The following is an 18787-nucleotide window of genomic DNA, read 5'->3' as shown; positions in this document are numbered from 1 at the left end:
ATGACATGAATCTGGAACATGAGAGTTTTTAAAGTTTATTTTGGCTATCTGAAAATATATTAGGCATCAAGGGGGCCTGTTTAAAAAATGTTTGCATTCTCTCACAAGCTAAATACTCATCCATGACAACTGTTTCTAACATCTGATCCTTGATCTCAGCTCAGGTCTTGTTCTCAGAGTTGTGAGTTCAAGCCCCATGTTGGGCTCCACCCTGGGCATGGAGCCAACTTAATTAATTAATTAATTAATTAGTAAATATTATATAAAAAGGGGGGCACCTGGGTGGCTTAGTCAGTTAAGCATAACAACTGTTTCTTTCAACTGAAAAACATTTATCGGTATGCGTTTAAAGAAAACTATTTCTAAACCTTCAGGAAATTGTACAATACTTGTTTTTAGAGCCAATGTTTTTGCTTATAGGAAATGCTTGTAGGTAATTATTCAATGATTGCCCTTGAGTCATTTTTTTTCCTAAAACATATACTAAGATGGAGTAAGTATTAAAATACTACCTATAGTTTTAGGTAAATAATTTCTTAATATTATATTGTACATTGAATACATTGAATGATGACAGGTATATCAATAATAGGAGTAAGGGTAAAAATAATTCTCAAATAGAGATATACCATTTCTGTTTTATACTGCTGCATAACATATCATCAAAAACCTAGTGGCTTTAAATGACAAAAATTCTTTACTTCCATGTTTTGGTGTGTTGACCAGATTCACTTGGTGTCTAATGGGGTGTCAGATAGCCAAACGCTAAATATGGCTTTACTCACAAGGTTGGCAGCTAGGGCTGGTCTCCAGGTGGGAGATCAGTTGGGATCATTGATCAGTGGCCTCGGTACTTCTAAAAGTTGGCCTCTCTACATGATTTCTTGGACTCCCTCATATTATAATGGTTTAGTTTCAAAAGGAGCATAATCTCAAGTATACAAACACCAAATAAACTCTTATCAAGCCTTCGCATTCATCAGGGTTGTTCATATTCCCTGGCCGTTAGCTAGTCACATGACCAAACCCAGAATCATTATGGGTGGGGGCTATAAATGCGCATGAATAGAGGGGGGCTATGGTTCATTGAGTACCATCAAGCTAATAACTACCATTCAATCAAAAAATAATATTAGCTCTTACCTAATTTACATGTCTGCTTTAAATAATGGCAAATAGAACTGAAAACCTAGCCCTTACCATCTTTGCAGAATCAAAGCCAGCATTATATAGACAGTGTCAGCATGACAGTAGTGTGGTGGTATTATTTTCTCATTGAATGTCTTGCATATTGTATTTTAGAAATGAATATAGACCCCCCCCATCCATTGTTTGAATCAACTAGGATTTTGTCTTTACTTTTTCTGACATTTTATCTAATTATCTTAAAATTTATTCCCTCTCTTAGATTCAAGCTTTTTTCTGAAAACTAAGTGTGCTTATCTAGCTGCTGACCTCTTAAAAAAGTATCACAAGTGTAGGAAATTTGTTTTAGTAGAATCCTAGCAAAAATCAGTTATATGTGGGGGCGCCTGGGTGACTCAGTCATTAAGCATCTGCCTTTGGCTCAGGGCGTGATCCCAGGTTCCTGGGATCGAGCCCCACATCAGGCTCCCTGCTCCACTGGGAGCCTGCTTCTTCCTCTCCCACTCCCCCTGCTTGTGTTCCCTTTCTCACTGGCTGTCTCTCTGTCAAATAAATAAAATCTTTTAAAAAAAAATCCATTATATGCTTATGTGCTTACTCAGTTCTGGAAGATCCCATTGTTTAAAGAGGGATCTGACGAGTTACAATAATTTTTTTAAACAAATATTAATATTTGTGTGTTTCCTAGGTGCTGTATTTTGCCAAACTGGCTACACTTTCAGTGTCCATTTAAGCACATCTGCATAAATCTCCAAAAACGTACACTTCTCTGGTCATTTATTTTATTGCTATAACACAGCTCTTACCTATCCCCTCCTTATTTTGATCAGTTATGACAAATTTATACATTCATTTAACCATATCCCAAACAAGATTGAGGATATTTCCATAAACCCCACAAGTTTTCTTACATTCTTTGCAAGTTATTCCTCACCTATCACGTTCTCAGACAACCATCTGTCTGATTTCTATCCACTATGCACAAGATGCAGTGAGTGGTGTGTTGACTTTAAAACTGTCTCAAACAACAATAACCCTATTTTGTAAAGTTTGCCAATTTTGATAGTGTCAATTCTACCATGGCACCATGGCTGATACTAAGTTACCAAGGTAACATCACTGAATGTAAAGTTGGGAAGAAATTTGCAATAGCACACCATTATACAGTATTATAGTATTTCCACCTTTCAAATACAGTATGAATATATAAACTCAGCATAGGTAAGAAGTGGTAAGTTTTGAGTATTTATTATATATTAATTATAAATTTATATAACTCAAATTATGATAGTTGCTTTGTTCAGCTGGCTCACAGAAATCCTGAAAATTTTACAGCTGATATGAGCCAGCTCCAACACAACACTAACAAGATTTGCCTATTCTGTGAAACGAATGCCCTATCAATGGAATTATTCTGTATGTCCTCTTTTGTTTCTTTTCCACAAGTAATGTGTCTGAGATTCATGCGTATTGTATGCATCAGTAGTTCATTGTCTTTTATTGTCAAATGGTATTCCATTCTGTGAATAGAAAACAATTTTTTTAGCCATTTGCATTACTTTCAGGTTTGGCTCTTACTAATAAAGCTAGACCATTTGTGTAGACTTATACTTTTATTTCTCCCGGATAAAATCCTAGACATGTGCTTGCTGGGTCATAGGGTAAGGGTATGTTTAGCTTTGTAAGAAACTGCCAGAATATCTTCAAGTAGTTTTATAATTTTACTGTCCCACCAGCAATGTATGAGAGTTTAAGTTGAATCACATCCTTGCCAACACTTGGGTTTCCAATCTTTGTATTTTTTTTTTTCATTCTAGTGAGTATGTAGTGGTATTTTATTGTGGCTTTAATTGGATTTACACTAATAAATAATTGGTACAAAATTTGTTTCTAAAGTAATCAGTGCCTCCATCTTGGACCTGAAAGGCATTCATGGCAGTCTCAACTCATTATCTCAAGTTGTTATGGCTGATAGAATTGAGAGAACTGCCATGGATTTCCTTCTTGCAGGCCAATGTAGAGTTTTTGTGATCACTAATACATATTGCTGTATCTTGGGCTTTAATGCATGGACCAAGTGGAAAAGGTAATAGATAAATGTAAGGAGAAATCCATCTGGCATTCTAAGGTAGACATTGATGATTTATGGGAATTGTTTTGCTGGTTGTACCCTGGACTCTGTGTTTCAAAGTTGAACTCAGTACTGCCTATTGGTCTCATCCTGCTGTGTGCCTAGTAGATAATAGCATTAATTAAATGCTAGACTTGGCCCCATCCTCTTTTGGTCACATAAATCATCAGAAAATTCACCAGAAGCCAAGATGATATAGGAACAAGAGTGGATATAGTTGAGGAAACAATTATCCAAGGGTCTCCTGCAGTTCTACATACATCTTGCAAGTAGTGACACTGACTGCCCTTTGTCTTAGGCTATTTTTACAGGGTTATTTGAATTCCAAAAGATTTGGAAAATAGAGATAATATCTTCTTTTGAAGATAATATCTATCTTGTGAAAGATAGACATTCTTACACACCAGTACAAGAATGATGAAATGTCCCCTTCTGAAGTAAAGTAGCTAAAGCTTATTGCTAATTATCAAAGATTTGAGTTCCCTAAGCTTCGGGTTCTTCTATAACACAATCCACTGCATGTACGGTCATCATCTGGCCCTCTTCATGGTGCTCTGTAGGAGCTGGGACTCAGAGAACTAATGCAAAAAAATGCTAATATTTTGACTACTATTCTTATTGTGATTAATACACTACCCTTCATCTCCGACCCATGAAATTATGGCACACTAACATAACCTTGTTAGAAGGTAGAATCTCAGACCTTTGCAGTTCTTGACAGGGTCTATGTCCAGCAAAATCCAAGTACAAGAATGGTCATAGCTGTGTTATTTATTAACAACCAAACTCTGGGAACAAAGTGTCTACTAAAAGGATAATCAATTTTTAAAAATTGTTACAGTATATCTATACAACAAATACCATACAGCTATAACTGCATGACTACAAAAATTAAAGAAGTGACATCGCCAACAACATGGGTGAATCTCAAATAAAATATGTTGCATGATAGAAGGCACACACAAAATGATACATACAATATAATTTCATTTATATAACATACAACAATGATAAAATGTATCAATAGTGACAGATGTCAGGAAAATGGTTATTAAGGGGGGTTAGGTACTAACTCAGTAGGAGCATGAGGCCAGATTCTGGAGAAGCAGCAAATATTCTGGGATATACTTTCATATATATGTGAATATACATATGGAAAATGCATTTATCAGTGATTAAGAATAGTATACTCTTGTTATTTTACTGTTATATGGTACACCTTAATGAAAACATTTTTAAGCTATTTAAACTTTAGAGTAACTTTTTTAAATAAACTGTGGCTTGCAATATTGAAGAAATTATAATATTGAGAAATACTTAATCTAAGAAACTTGAGAAAAGTTATTTTGCTGAATTAAACATGGTATCTTTTGTCTGATAATATCCATGATTACACTTTATCAAGAAAGGAAGGAAGGAAGGAAGGCATCCCAAGTAATAGTTTACCTAAGACTTTATTTGAAAATTATTTAAATTGGTTTAGATAAAGAAAATGTTTTTTAGAGCAAGTATAGTATCAGATTTCTAAAATATTTATGTGTATCTCTTATCCTTAATTATCTATTACTTATTTATTTCTTATATTAATTATTGCAGATAAAGCTAATTTTAGCTTAGTTTCAAAAATAATTTTATTATCAAAGCTTAGACTCAACGTGTATTCTTTTTGAAGTGTCCTTAATGTGTCAGCTTTTTACTGATCAAAAGAGAGATGCTGTACTCAGAGGTTTCTTTCTTTTTATATATATTTCTTTATTTGAGAGAGAGAGAGAGAGCACACACATGCAGGTGAGACAGAGGGAGAAGGAGAAAGAGACAGAATCCTTAAGCCAACTCCTGGCTGAGCACAGAGCCTGACGTCAGGACCCTAAGATCATGACCTGAGATAAAATCAAGAGCAGGCTGCTTGACTGACTGAGCCACTCAGGCACCCCAAGATCTAGGTTTCTGATACCACTTTCCAATAAAAGGAAGTAGGGCTCCTTGGTGAAATGGCTGATTCTAGGAATGGAGTGAAGAATGTAGATGAGCCTGAGTACCTTTTAATTCCAGAAAGTAAGGAAGTGTTCAACAGGGAGAGAAAAAAAAAAAAAGATCCACAGTGATAGATGTATTAGTCTGCTAGGGGTGCCATAACAAAGTACCAGACTGAGTGGTTTAAACAACAGGAATTTATTTTCTCACAGTTTTGGAGGCCCAAAGTCAAAGATCAAAGTGCCATTTGATTTGGTTTCTGGTGAGAACTCTCTTCCTGGCATATAAATAGTCAGCTTATCACTGTATCCTCACATATTCTTTTCTGTATATGCATGGGGGAAAGAGAGGGAGACAAAGAAAGACAATGCTTTCTGGTATCTCTTCCTCTTTTTAGAAAGACAACTATTCTATTAGATTAGGGTTTTGACACACAAATTTTGGAGAGACTCAATTCAGCTGTAACAATGGGTATATATCAAAGGGACACAGATCAGTAGAAAGGGCTCCTAAAGGTCAAAGGTGGAACAAATTGAGCAATAAAGCAAATCAGTATCAATGAATCCATATGCTGCAAATATGAGTGAGTTAACAATTAATAGATAACAAACAAATAAGGTATGCAATAATCTATATAAATACTCTGTCCTCAAGGGGAAGGAGTATAATTCCACACTCGTAAACTGTAGGCTATGCATGGTGACTTCCTTCCAAAGATTACAGTCTGGGAAAGGGAAGTAATAACATTATAGTGGAGCAAACTGACAAACACTAATTCAGACAGATGTATGAGGTCAAATCAATCATGATAAGTCATGTTGATAATATGTTCTTTTGATATGATATGATGAAAATTGTAGTTTATCTCTGTGATCGTCCTCTTCCTCCCCAAAACATGGAGCCCTAGTTTAATCATAAGGAAGACATAGACAAATTCCAGTAGAGGGACAGTCTATAAAACACCTAACCAGCACACCTCAAACTATCAAGATCATTATAAACAAGGAAAGTCCGAGAAACTATCACAGCCAAGTGAGCTTAAGAAAACATGACCACTAGGGGCGCCTGGGTGGCTCAGTGTTGAGCATCTGCCTTAGGCCCAGGGAGTGATCCCAGGTTCTTGGGATCGAGCCCCACATCGGGCTCCCTGCCTTGCTGGGAGCCTGCTTCTTCCTCTCCCACTCCCCCTGCTGTGTTCCCTCTCTTGCTGGCTGTCTCTCTCTCTGTCAAATAAATAAATAAAATCTGAAAAAAAAAAAAGTGAAAGAAAACATGACCACTAAATTTAATATGGTGTACTGGATGATTTCCCAGAACAACAACAACAACAAAAATATATTAGGGAAAAACTAAAGATATCTCAACAAAATATGGACTTTATTTAATTAGTAATAATGTATCAGTTTATTGGCTCAATTATGACAAACATAGCACACTAATAATTATCAGGGAAACTGCATATGGGCATGGGTGGAAACTATGCTATCCTCACTTTTCTGTAAATCTAAAACTATTATAAGTAAAAGGTTTATTTAAATTTAAAAAAAAATTGCTACATATCCTCAGAGAGAAAGAGATTAGCTGATTTCTAAGGCACATGACTATTACCAGTTTTAAATGTTTTCCAATTTATCCCTATTTTTTGTAAGTATGTTGTTTTATCTCCCTCATTGTCTATTAGTCTTTAATCATATTTTCAAGGCCCCTTAGGAACATAATTAGTATCTACTTAAGTTGCATGTAGTGGTAAGTCATCCATGGGTGATTTTCCATTAGCAAATCTTCATTATTGATGTTTATAAACTACTTCATATTGTGCTTATAGACAATATTTACTATAAAGAAATCAACTGGCTCCACAATAGACCCCAGGATTATACTGTAACAAGTACCTGAGTTCTATATACATGTTATACAATTAGTATATTAAATGATTAATATCTCTTGCTAAAAAAATGAAATAAAAATGACTTGATATTTAATGTCTCATAAGCAAAATATTATTCCAGCAAACAGGAAAATTAGATCTTGACCATAATACCTTATAAGTTGGGAGCATTTTTTTTTTTTTTACTGAACTTTCAAATTATTGTTGCTTAGTTAAAAAAAAAAACCTCTCATATAAATCTGGCTTCAAATTATCAGATTTGCAGAATGGCAGATAACAGCCAATTGCCATTTAACAATTTTGTCAAATATGCACATAACTAAAGAGTTTATGATTTATTCCATTGGCCTATAAAAAATGGATATTTCAATGAATAAAATGGAGAACTGGAGAAACAACAATGACCTTGATAGAATATAATGCCAAATATAACAAAATCTGGTATCACAGGAAAAGTGGGCTGATCTATTCATTTTATACTGACCAGAATTTTGGCAATTATTTCTTTAAGTAACATATTTATAGAAATATCATAGGTAAGAAATTCAGCTGTCAAATCTGATTATAAATTCACATAACATTGTGATCATGTCTCCAGATGTTTAAAATAAAAATCTGAAGATTAGTTGTTAATGTAACTATTCCTGAGAAATTGTAATAATTCAAAAATAAATTTAGTATTAATAATTTGAGGCATTCATATGCTATACAATTTTCTGTCACTACCCATGTTGAATGAAAATCAGAACATAAACAGACTAAAATGCTAATAATTCTTTAAATTGCATTTTTAGCGCAAATACATTAATCTTTTTCATAATTTTGTGAAAGTATATACCCTAATATACCTTTTCCTTATAAGAACTCACCAATATAGAACTAAATTTCCTTTTATATTTAATAAAGCTACATGTATACATGTATACATGAATAAAACTTCAAAAAAGTGTGAATACATACCTGGGAATAAAATTTTAATCTGATTTCCATTGAAAAGAAGATATACCTGCACTTGGCCTGCCTAGTCTTAAGCAAGCTAATTATTTAATAAAAGATATGATCATATCAAAAAATAATTTGCCACATGAGAGGGACCAGACCAGGTAGAGGGGGATTTGTTTTACTTTTCCAAATGAATGTTTGTAATATATTTTGCAGGAAGAGATTGCTAAATCAATGCATAGTTTGTATATCCATTCTAAATATTAGGTATTATAACAGAATTTTCTAAAAGAAAGAATATGGAAGGGGGAAAAGATATTTGATTGGTATGAGTTTTCCGGATTACTCAGAATTGAATTTTTTCTTTATCTGTTATTGTAGTATTATTTTATCTCAAATTCCATTATAGGAATAGAAGTAGGTATCTAACAAAATATAATGAAGTCTATAGATAGAAATTACATTGCAGTAATCATTCCAGAGATGCTAATAGACACGCCATTGACTTTTCTTCTTTTTTTTTTAATCTTATGAGACCCATAATGGGCAGCCTTTTGTTTAATAGCAACTTTTGACATTTATTACTTTGCTTCTAACCATTCTTTTTCTCTTCAATTTATTAAGTTATAAGTGTATCATCTATTTTCTTGAATATTGTGTTATCACTAATATTCTAACTGGTTCTTATTTCTTCTGCTCTAAATGCACAGAGTTCTAATACAATGTCCTTGAATAATGAGCAGAATGTTTGTGTCTGTATAGCTAGCATTTTCAATAATATTGTAAGCTTTTCTATTCAATGGGAGATAAGCTATAGCTTAAAACTTAGGATAAAAGAAATTAAAATATGTATATGCATGACCCTCCAGTGCATATGTGTTCTCGTATGAGTGTGAGTAAATGTATGCATGTAATTGTGTGGGGAAAACATGTAAACCTATCATCTACACCAGACTACTGTCTACTAATCAAACTGACTTTTTTTTTTTTTAGTTATGGGATGCTAGTTTCTTGTACTTCCTGAGAATATTTCTTCTTTTAGAAGAAAGAAAAAGAAAGTCCTACCTTAAATGGCTTTTAGATTCTAAAGAAACAGAAAATAAACAAAATAATTACTGTAATTTCATTGTTCCCAGATTCTCTGTTTCTCCTTTGCAAAATTTAATTATGCTTTTCTTTCAAATTTTCAAAATTATTAACCAAACATACTTAGGTAAATAAATTCCACAGCAAAGTTTAATGGTAGAAAACAGGACAGAGTAGAAGTAATGAAATCATGGAGATTCGGGCACTCAATGCAATGCCATAAAATGCTATTCTTGCATTTTAGATACTTTATAGATTTATTTCAATACAGGATTTATTGAGTCTATAAAACTATATCTGAAAAAATATATAGACTTCTCTATTGACTCCAGTTATATGATTTTTGCTTTACCTATAGAATTTTTTGTCATGATTTACTTCATGTCTTAGCTAACATATTTCAATTATTTGACTTCAAAATAAGCATTTTTAGAGTCGCATGAAGACAAATATTCTGCAAGATCTAAGTTATCTTTAGACCGGAAACATTTAGTATAGCTTCTGAATGTTCTATTTATGCATTCCTTATAGAATCTTCCAATAGAATCTTCCATGGTTATTCAAATAAGAATTCTGATTTGGCTGGTGTGGTGGATATTCAGCTGAAATTCAGGAAGCTTGAGGTAAGAATTTATATTATCCTGACCGTGGCTTTTCCTTTGTTATATAAGGCCACTATCATAAGTGATGTGTAAGGTCCTTTCCCAAATCAAACTCTTCAAGCTTCTCTTGTGACACAGTTCCAAACCTGGGCATTCCCTCTCAGAGCACCCTAAATTTGACCACTTTGGAATCCCCAAAATAAGCAACCTCAAACTAAATTTAAAAAGTGCCTTCCTTGGGGAACGTGGGTGGCTTGGTCAATTGAATTTCCAACTCTTAGCTCCAGCTCAGGTCATCATCTCAGAGTCATGAGTTCGAGCCCTGTGTTGGGCTCTGCGCTTAGCATAGAGTCTGCTTAAGATTTTCTCTCTCTCCCTCTGCCTTCCCCCCCTGCTTTTTTTTTCTCTCTCTCTAATAAATAAATAAAATCTTTTTTTCAAAAAGTGGCTTCCTTAAGAGAGATACACAGCAGAAATTGAGAAGTTTGAAAGATTTGTTTGAGTAGAGTGATTATAAAAGAATCCAAAAAGAGCAGAGAGCAAAAAATTCTTCTCTTGATTCTAACGTCATGATTCCTGCTCTGGTTCTTATTCCTTTCGGACATCCACTTTCTAGCACTCATTGGCTAGCAAGCCTGATATTGTAGTAACATTAGCAACTGAGGTATACTCAAAAGAAGGGTGTTTTCCTGTTCATAATTCAAGACTCTGTTAAAAAGTTGTCTTCACCAGAATTATATTTGTCAACATGATCTGGTCATTTAAGAAAACATTAAAAAATGTTACGACATACTGATGTAGAGATTCAAATCTAGATCCATAGGAATAGGTGAAAAACTTGAATCATTAAGTCTACTGATGAAAAGATTTGGAGAAAATAATGTTGCTTAGTGCAAGATAATTCTATGAAAGCATGATATTTCTAAATGAAATAGTATTTTTTTGTTTACTGTCAGAAAAAAGCTGTGGAAGACCTGAGCATAGTCCAAAAAGAGTATTTGGTGTCTTTCATTTGGAAAAGTAGGTGCCTTCTAGGGTACCTGTCTGAATTGTTGCTACCTTTTATTGTCTTTGACCTATTTTATAATGGTGTAAATTACAGAAAATGGAAAATGCATATTAATTGTGTTCACAGAGAAGCAAATTAGTTGTCTTCAGTGTACTAATTATTGTCCTGTGCACAGACCTATTTGCACCACACGTAAATTCATTTAGGTATTCCTTTTCTGCCTACGTACATGGGATATTTTTATTTTCCTTTAACCACTTGAAACATTTTATGGATCCTCTCATTACATGAGTAAAGTAACATCTTTTACATCTGTTTATTTTATATTGTTATGGGAGTCATTTTACTGTTTTTACTCTTTAGTGTAGTATTCAAGCATTTGTGTTTACAAATATCAGATCAATAAGGATAAGAAGATATTTTGGGGCTATCTTTCACTTTTTTTAAATTATTTTTTACTTGGGAGATTCAGAAAGGTGCTAATCATTTGAGGGCATATCACATATATGTTGCCTTGCTATATATGTGGTACTCACATACACACACACATACTTCATAGCTCCAGTGTGGCTTATATGACATATCTATATTTTCTACTATATGTTAGTAACAAAGATGTCCTGTGATCTCCAGGAAAGACACAACTGTAACCAGACATCATTTTTTTTTAAAGATTTTATTTATTTATTCATTCGACAGGGATAGAGACAGCCAGCAAGAGAGGGAACACAAGCAGGGGGAGTGGGAGAGGGAGAAGCAGGATCCTAGCGGAGGAGCCTGATGTGGGGCTCGATCCCAGAACGCCGGGATCACGCCCTGAGCCGAAGGCAGATGCTTAACCGCTGTGCCACCCAGGTGCCCCGTGCAACCAGACATCATTTTTATCTACAAAGTCTCAGAAATAAAATTTAAAAATGTATTAGTTTTGCTTTAAAAATAAATTAATTTAATGGGGAACAGATTTTCAAAAGATAGTAAGTCTCTTTGTCTTTTTGGTAGGAATATAGTCTTCCATTATTTATATTCATTATTCATTATTTATTATTATTATCTATATTCATCCTAAATCAGCTACCTGATTTTAGTTATGATGTGACATGCCTAAATAAAAATCCCTGGCTTCGTGCCTGAAACTAATATACGTATATTTACTATGAAGGTTGTTCTCAATCCCTTTAGATGCATATGAGCAAAATAAATATGCAAGGCATCACAGGACAAAAGAACTCAAATTGACTCTATTAGCCTTACAGTCTATCCACAAACATAAACAAGGCAAAGTCCCTGTTAAATTATTGATAACCTGCTTCAGCCTCTACTAATTCTTTTCAATGGAGAAGTAAACATTCACATTGAAGGCCATAAAAATGGTCAATTAAGTCATAACTACTTGCCTGGTACCTATTTTCCCTACATACGTCTAAATCATGCATATTTATAATTTTGACTTTATTGTATGTCCTTAATTTATAAATAGCTATTAAAATATGTTTAACCAATTTAAGAATAATAGATGTCCTCTGTTACTTTGTTTTGTTTTTCTGAATTTGCATGTGGAAACCACATATGATAATTTTTTAATATCCATGATAATACTATAAATTATTTTTTATAATTAGGGACCCTTAATTTATTAGTAACAGATAACATTTTTGTATGTTTAATCACAGAATTTATTTGAACAAAATTATTTCTTCCAGTACAGTGCAATTAAAGTTGCATTTCTAGTCTACGTCCTATGCAAAAGAATAGTCTCTGAGCTTCAAAAATGTTAAGGAAAAATAAAACAATTTCACTGGGGCATGTGGGTGGCTCAGATGGTTAAGTGTCTGCCTTTGGGGCTCCAGTCATGATCTACAGGTCCTGGGATTGAGCCCCATGTCAAGCTCCCAGCTCAGCAGAGAGTCTGCTTCTCCCTCTCTCTCTGCCTCTCCCCCTGCTTGTGCTCTCTCTCTCAAATGAATAAATAAAATATTTTAAAAAATAATAATAAAATAAAAAAAAATCACTGCTTTATGTTGTAATCACAAAAGCATGAAAATTACTGTTAGTTTCTTTTATTTATATAGCTTAGGAAAATTAATATACACACGTAAAAATCAATACCTATGGTCATTCATGTTGTACTTTGGGAAGAGATGCTCTAGGAGGATTTATTATTAATGATTGTTATGATCTGAATGTTTCTATCCCACCACCACTCCTCCCCCCCAGTTCGTATATTGAAACTCTAACTGCCATTAATGATAGTATTCAGAGGTGGGCCTTTGGGGAGGTGATTGGGTCGTGAGGGTGGAGCTCTCATGAATTTGATTAGCACCTTATAAAAGAGGCTCAAGAGGGATCTCTAATCCTTTCTACTATATGAACATATAGCTAGGAGGTGCTGGCTATGAACCAGGAGGGGGATTCTTGCTAGATGGCATCATGCTGGCATCTTGATTTTGGACTTTCCACCTTCCAAAACTGTGAGCAATAAAATTTTGTTGTTTATAAGCTACTCAGTCAGTAATATTTTGTTATAGCAGCCTGAACAGACTAAGACAATGATATAGACACATAGCAGAATATGAATGTTTTAATATGAAAACTTATCAATTATATAAATATATATTTTTGTCACTTTGTTGCATCAGTAAACTCAAATGCACATATTTTCCCCGTACTACTAAGAAGTTTTTGAAAGTCAAGGCTTCCATAACCTTTAAGAAAATTTTGATCCTGGTTTTTCAGTTGTAATCATTTTAGTTCCGGAATTATTAGAATCATAAGCAGTCCCTGGGAGACTGTCCAAGAGGAGAGGTGGTCAATGAGCCAGGATTAGCAGATAAATGTTTTTACCAAAGGCCACTGTAAGAAAAATCTGAAAACAAAAAGCTTGTAGGAGATAAGAAATTGCTGCTGATTGCCTTACTTCCACAGATATGATATCCTGTGCCCAGGGCCTAAATGAGTTAAGTTACCTATCAGTATGTGCAGAGGGTATTTCCCTGGGATCACCTACCACCTCTAATTTACTGACAGGAATGGCCACTATCTATACCATAAGACCACATCTGTGGACAACTACCTATCAGATGACTGGGATACCTAAGCCATCCCTCACTCCCACCCCCCAAAAAAGGGAAAGTCCATAAATACAAGTTGAATAAGTGAAGAAGCCTCTTAGGAAGAAACTCAAATATTTTTGAGATTTTTCTGAATTAAAAGAGTTTTCTATGATACCAAGTTATAAGTAGAATATATAAAATATATCTGAATTGGCATAATATTCATGAATTGGTGTCTCCCATTTCACAATATCTGAAGAAATGCTTTATAAAAACTAAAGATAATTTAAGAATAGAAGATACACAAACATGTATACTTACATTTCTTTGGTATTTTGGGTTGTTTATTCTAGTCCCAGTATCTGAGGGCTGCGTAGGAAAGGGACTCTTCTCTCTTCACAACGTTCCTACTAAAACACATAAATAAGCAAAGTCATCCAATTCCTACCTGGTGACAGGAATTTTAGCTAGTTCTCCTCTTATTACTTAATTCTTTCCAGGAGAAGAGCAACTAATTATAAAAGACATTATATTAACTAGGCTGCATAATCGAGGATAGTTATTTTGTCTTTAAGCCTGAAATATACTCCAATGTGTCTAGTCTTATCTGACTTATGAATTGTTTATGAATATTATCTCCTCTCCTGAGTAATTTATTGAGCCTGTGCAAATCTTTCATTTGTGTGATGATTGACACTTAGTATTCATAAACAGGCAGTTTGTAGTAGAAATTGATATTCACAAGATGGATCATATAATCCACCCAATTATTGAGAGCCATCTCAAAGTGGAGGCACTTTTTTGCACACTCACAGGGCACACAAATATTTTCATGTTATGGATGCATTCCAGGAGGCCTATCCACATATCTAGCCTTGAAAAAATTTTCTCAGCAATCAAAAATATCGATTCCAAGAACCAGATGATTATCAAAACACCGAATTTTCTGGGTCATAAAAAATCAAGAAATAAAACGAGCTAAATTATAGTTTGGGATCACTTAAAAGGTACTTTCTTTGAGTCCAACTCCAAGGGGAAAGTCTTTTGAATCAGTGGAAGTAGAACATCTAGTTGTGACATATGTTGTCTTCAAAATTGAAGGAACTCCACGTTTTGTGAGTTTTTTTTTGGTAGCTTGGGGATAGATTGCATAGAGACTTATCTTTTACTGTGAAGACTATATGTCATCATTCCAAGTATATGAGATTCTCAGGATTTCAATTAGTTGTCTGGTTCCTGTATTTTTGTGAAATTCGTTTTCCACTTACAGACAGATACTTGTCTTCTTGAGTGAACATGGTATTGTTGGCATTGCTGGCTTTACAGATCATTTCAGCATGATGTCCTATAATAAGGTGAGAAAATCTAAGGCAACGGAAACCAGATTGTGGCACAAAGTAAGAGAGATGAGGTTACCATAAGTCAAGATGTTTCATTGTAGTCTTTCCCTGAAAAGTCATAACAATCTGCTATTCTCTATTAACTGGGATTGGGAGAAAAGGAGGATTTACCAGATTTGCAATTGTATACCAGCTCTACCTGTGCTCTGCTGACTAGCTTGAATACAGAAAACAACAGGGAAAAGTAATTGCTCTAGAAGTAATTAGCAAATTAAGTTTATAATAACCAAGATCCTTATGTCTTTTTACCTGCCAAGGAGTTGAAATTCCAGGATTATAGCTTCAGGTTCTAGATTTAAGCACTAATCTCGGTGATTTCTCCAAAGTTGCTCTTTACTCTTTTGGTCAGGAGGTATTCTAGAACCTTCTACATGGTTATTTTTACCATAGAAATTCATATTTTGTGGGTCAGGGTATCAAGGTAGGGTTTGTGACTTCTGCCGCTTGTTAGATATATAAATAGATAAGTAGATTCATACATACATGCCTGCATAGTTTTGCATACAATATGCAGAAACATGGAAAGTAATTATGAGAAGACATTAGGATTTCCAGTCATACCATTTTGAGGCAGACTTAGGTTAAAATTTCATTAATTATCTGACATCACTATGATTGTCAAGCCACCATTTTCCAGGGATTAGTATTAGCTCATATCCAGTATTGAACATCCACTAAGGATATCTCAATTTTTTCCCCCAAAGTATAGTTGCTTGTCATTGATCCCCTCTTGAAACTTCTGAGGAAAAGATCCACAAGATATACTTGTCATGCTATTTTGAGTTTGTATTTTAAAAGTACTTGAGCTTCACTTTATTTAAAAAGTATTAGATCTGTGAACTGACGTATTTGGAAATTCGGTGAGAAACTGTAATTCTCTTATAACTGCTCACGTCAGACCTATGTTTTCACATTTAATTTTTGTTTTTTCCAGTGCAAAACTGAATTTTAACTTAGTGGCTTGCCTTACTATGTCAGTCCTAGGACCACAAGACAAACAACTTCTTCAGGCCAGAACATTCTGATTAACAAAGAAATCCTTCTTCTCATTATGAAAACCAAACTTGCTTTGCATTCAGCACTGAAATGCCATTACTTGGTCTATGCCTCAGTGTGAAACTAGCATTCCTACAGAAATTAGAGAACCCATGTAAGGCATCTTTCACCAGCAGCCCTGGCCCGTCAATATCAGGCTCTGCTTTTCAAAAGTTGTAGCTCTCCCTTCACCAACGTGTTTTTCATTGCTTGTTGGAAAATATAATCATGGACCCTCTGCAATAAAGTTTGAAAGTGTGTACACAGATTGCTTTTAATAATTCCACTAAAATATTCTTATCTAAATCATTAAATTCTATCCTGTGCATTTGCCAAAGTATTCTGCCTACTTGGTGTAAGTTTATCTATTATAGATCTGGTTTCCAACAACCACCCGAATGGAACAATACATGTTCTTCCAGCCACTCCTGCTAGCACTTTGAAACCAGTGTATCTGATAGAAATCCCATGCTGATAATTCCACTTTTTTCAAAAATTGTATATTTCTGTATTTGATTGAACATCCCCAGCATCAATTTCCTTACGTATCCTTGTGATTTTGATTTTTATATGCCCTCTCAAAATGTGTATTGTCTTTGCAAGTGTATACTCTTTTGTTCAAGGTTTGACACTGTAATTATCCTTCCTGCTTCTTTCAGGTAGCACAAGTACAACTTTACTGTAATTAAATAGGGATTGCAAAGGATGGTCACAACTGGCCTCTCCTTTTAGAGTATCAGCCCCTTCAAACTGGGAAGGAGAAGTCTTATCAAATATGGAAAGAAGAGCTGCTTTAGCTGCTAAGTATGTTTCAGTAAAGTTTGAGAGTTCAACACTTAAATTATCAAAATGTCTCCATTCTAGTTTTTTGCCAATCAATGTGAACATATCATGTTAGTAACCTGGAGAGTCTGTGGATTTAAGTGTCTTTTGAAATTCAGTAAAGCACAGGATCAAAATGTGAGTTTGATTTTAGTCTGCCTGAAAACCATGGCTTCAAGAAAAAAAGTGTAGCACAGTAATATGAAGTTTTGATCGTCAGTGTATGATATGAGCCCAGGCTATGGAAATTTGGATTTATATTTCTAGTTGTCTAAGCTTCCCATGGTTTTTAGACTAGGGAAAAAACAAAGACCTCCACATTTGTTGATATTTATCTTGACTCTCATTTACTCTACAACAACAGTTCCTGGCTGCCTCCAAAGCTTTGCATTCGGTGGATGTTTCCTTCCGAATGACCACATATGGAAATAGGACAGTTTTTGTTCTATTAATTGGAGGTCTTTCTGAAGTTTTAATGCTTAAGAATAGCTATATTTTCACTGATTTCAGCCCTAAAATTTCAAGGAAATCAATCACAGAATCCTCACTCCTGTCTCCAAATAACCTAGGCAACATTTTCTATATCAATCTGGGTACACAGGTTCAAGCAATAGAAAGTGATTCCAGTAGAAGTAAGTTTTGGGCGGCATCTGGCTGGCTCACTCAGTAGAGCATGCAACTCTTGATCATGGAATTATGAGTTTGAGCCCACACTGGGCAGAGAGATTAACAAAAGAAAAGAGGAGGGAAGGGAAGGAAAAAGAAAAGAAATAGAAAAGAAAATTTGGGGGAGAGTCTCAGAATTGTTTCAATTCTCAAAGAAACGTTTGGAGTGTACTCTGAATAAAGAGTTCAAAATTAGAATGCAAAATTGATCCAGGAGTTGATACTTTCATTAGGTATAGACATTACATACACCACCAGCAAAATCACTGGGTACTAGATGCTGCCAGAATTAATGGCACCATTGTTGCCTCTAGAAGTAGACCTGATTAGACTAACTTTGTAATATTACCCAAATTATTTTCAGATTCAGCACAATCCCTATCAAGTTTCCAATGACAGTTTTTTTGCAAAAAATAGAAAAATCCATCCTAAAGCTCATATGAATAAAGGACCCCAAATAGCCTAAACGATCTTGGAAAAGAACAAAACTGAGTCACACCTCATGATTTCAAAACTTACTACAAACCTAGAGTAATCAAAACAGTTTGGTACTGGCATAAAGAGAGACATACAGACTAATGGAATAGAATAGACATCACAAATAATCATATATATATATTTTTTTCAAATAATTTTTGATAAGGGTACCAAAACCATTCAATGGAGAAAGGACAATCTTTTTAACAAATGGTGCTAGAGAAACTGGCTATTCACATGCAAAAGACTCATAACTGTTCAAGTCAGGCCTATGTTTTCACATTTAATTTTTGTTTTTTCCAGTGCAAAACTTAATATTAACTTAGTGGCTTGCCTTACTATGTCAGTCCTAGGACCACAAGACAAACAACTTCTGCAGGCCAGAACATTCTGATTAACAAAGAAATCCTTCTTCTCAATGAACTATTGGCCTAAATGTAAAATGCAAACTATAATACTTCTACAAGATAATGTAGGAGAAAATCCTATGTTAGGTGGCCTTGGTTTTGGCAACAGATTTTTAAATACAATAAAGGAATGATTCATGAAAGTAAAAATG

This window comes from Ursus americanus, chromosome 17, assembly GCF_024610735.1.
Source record: "Ursus americanus isolate L20-20 chromosome 17, mUrsAme1.1.p, whole genome shotgun sequence".
Lineage (NCBI taxonomy): Eukaryota > Metazoa > Chordata > Mammalia > Carnivora > Ursidae > Ursus > Ursus americanus.
The sequence above is the reverse complement of the archived record's forward strand: the minus strand, read 5'-3'. Positions refer to the sequence as shown.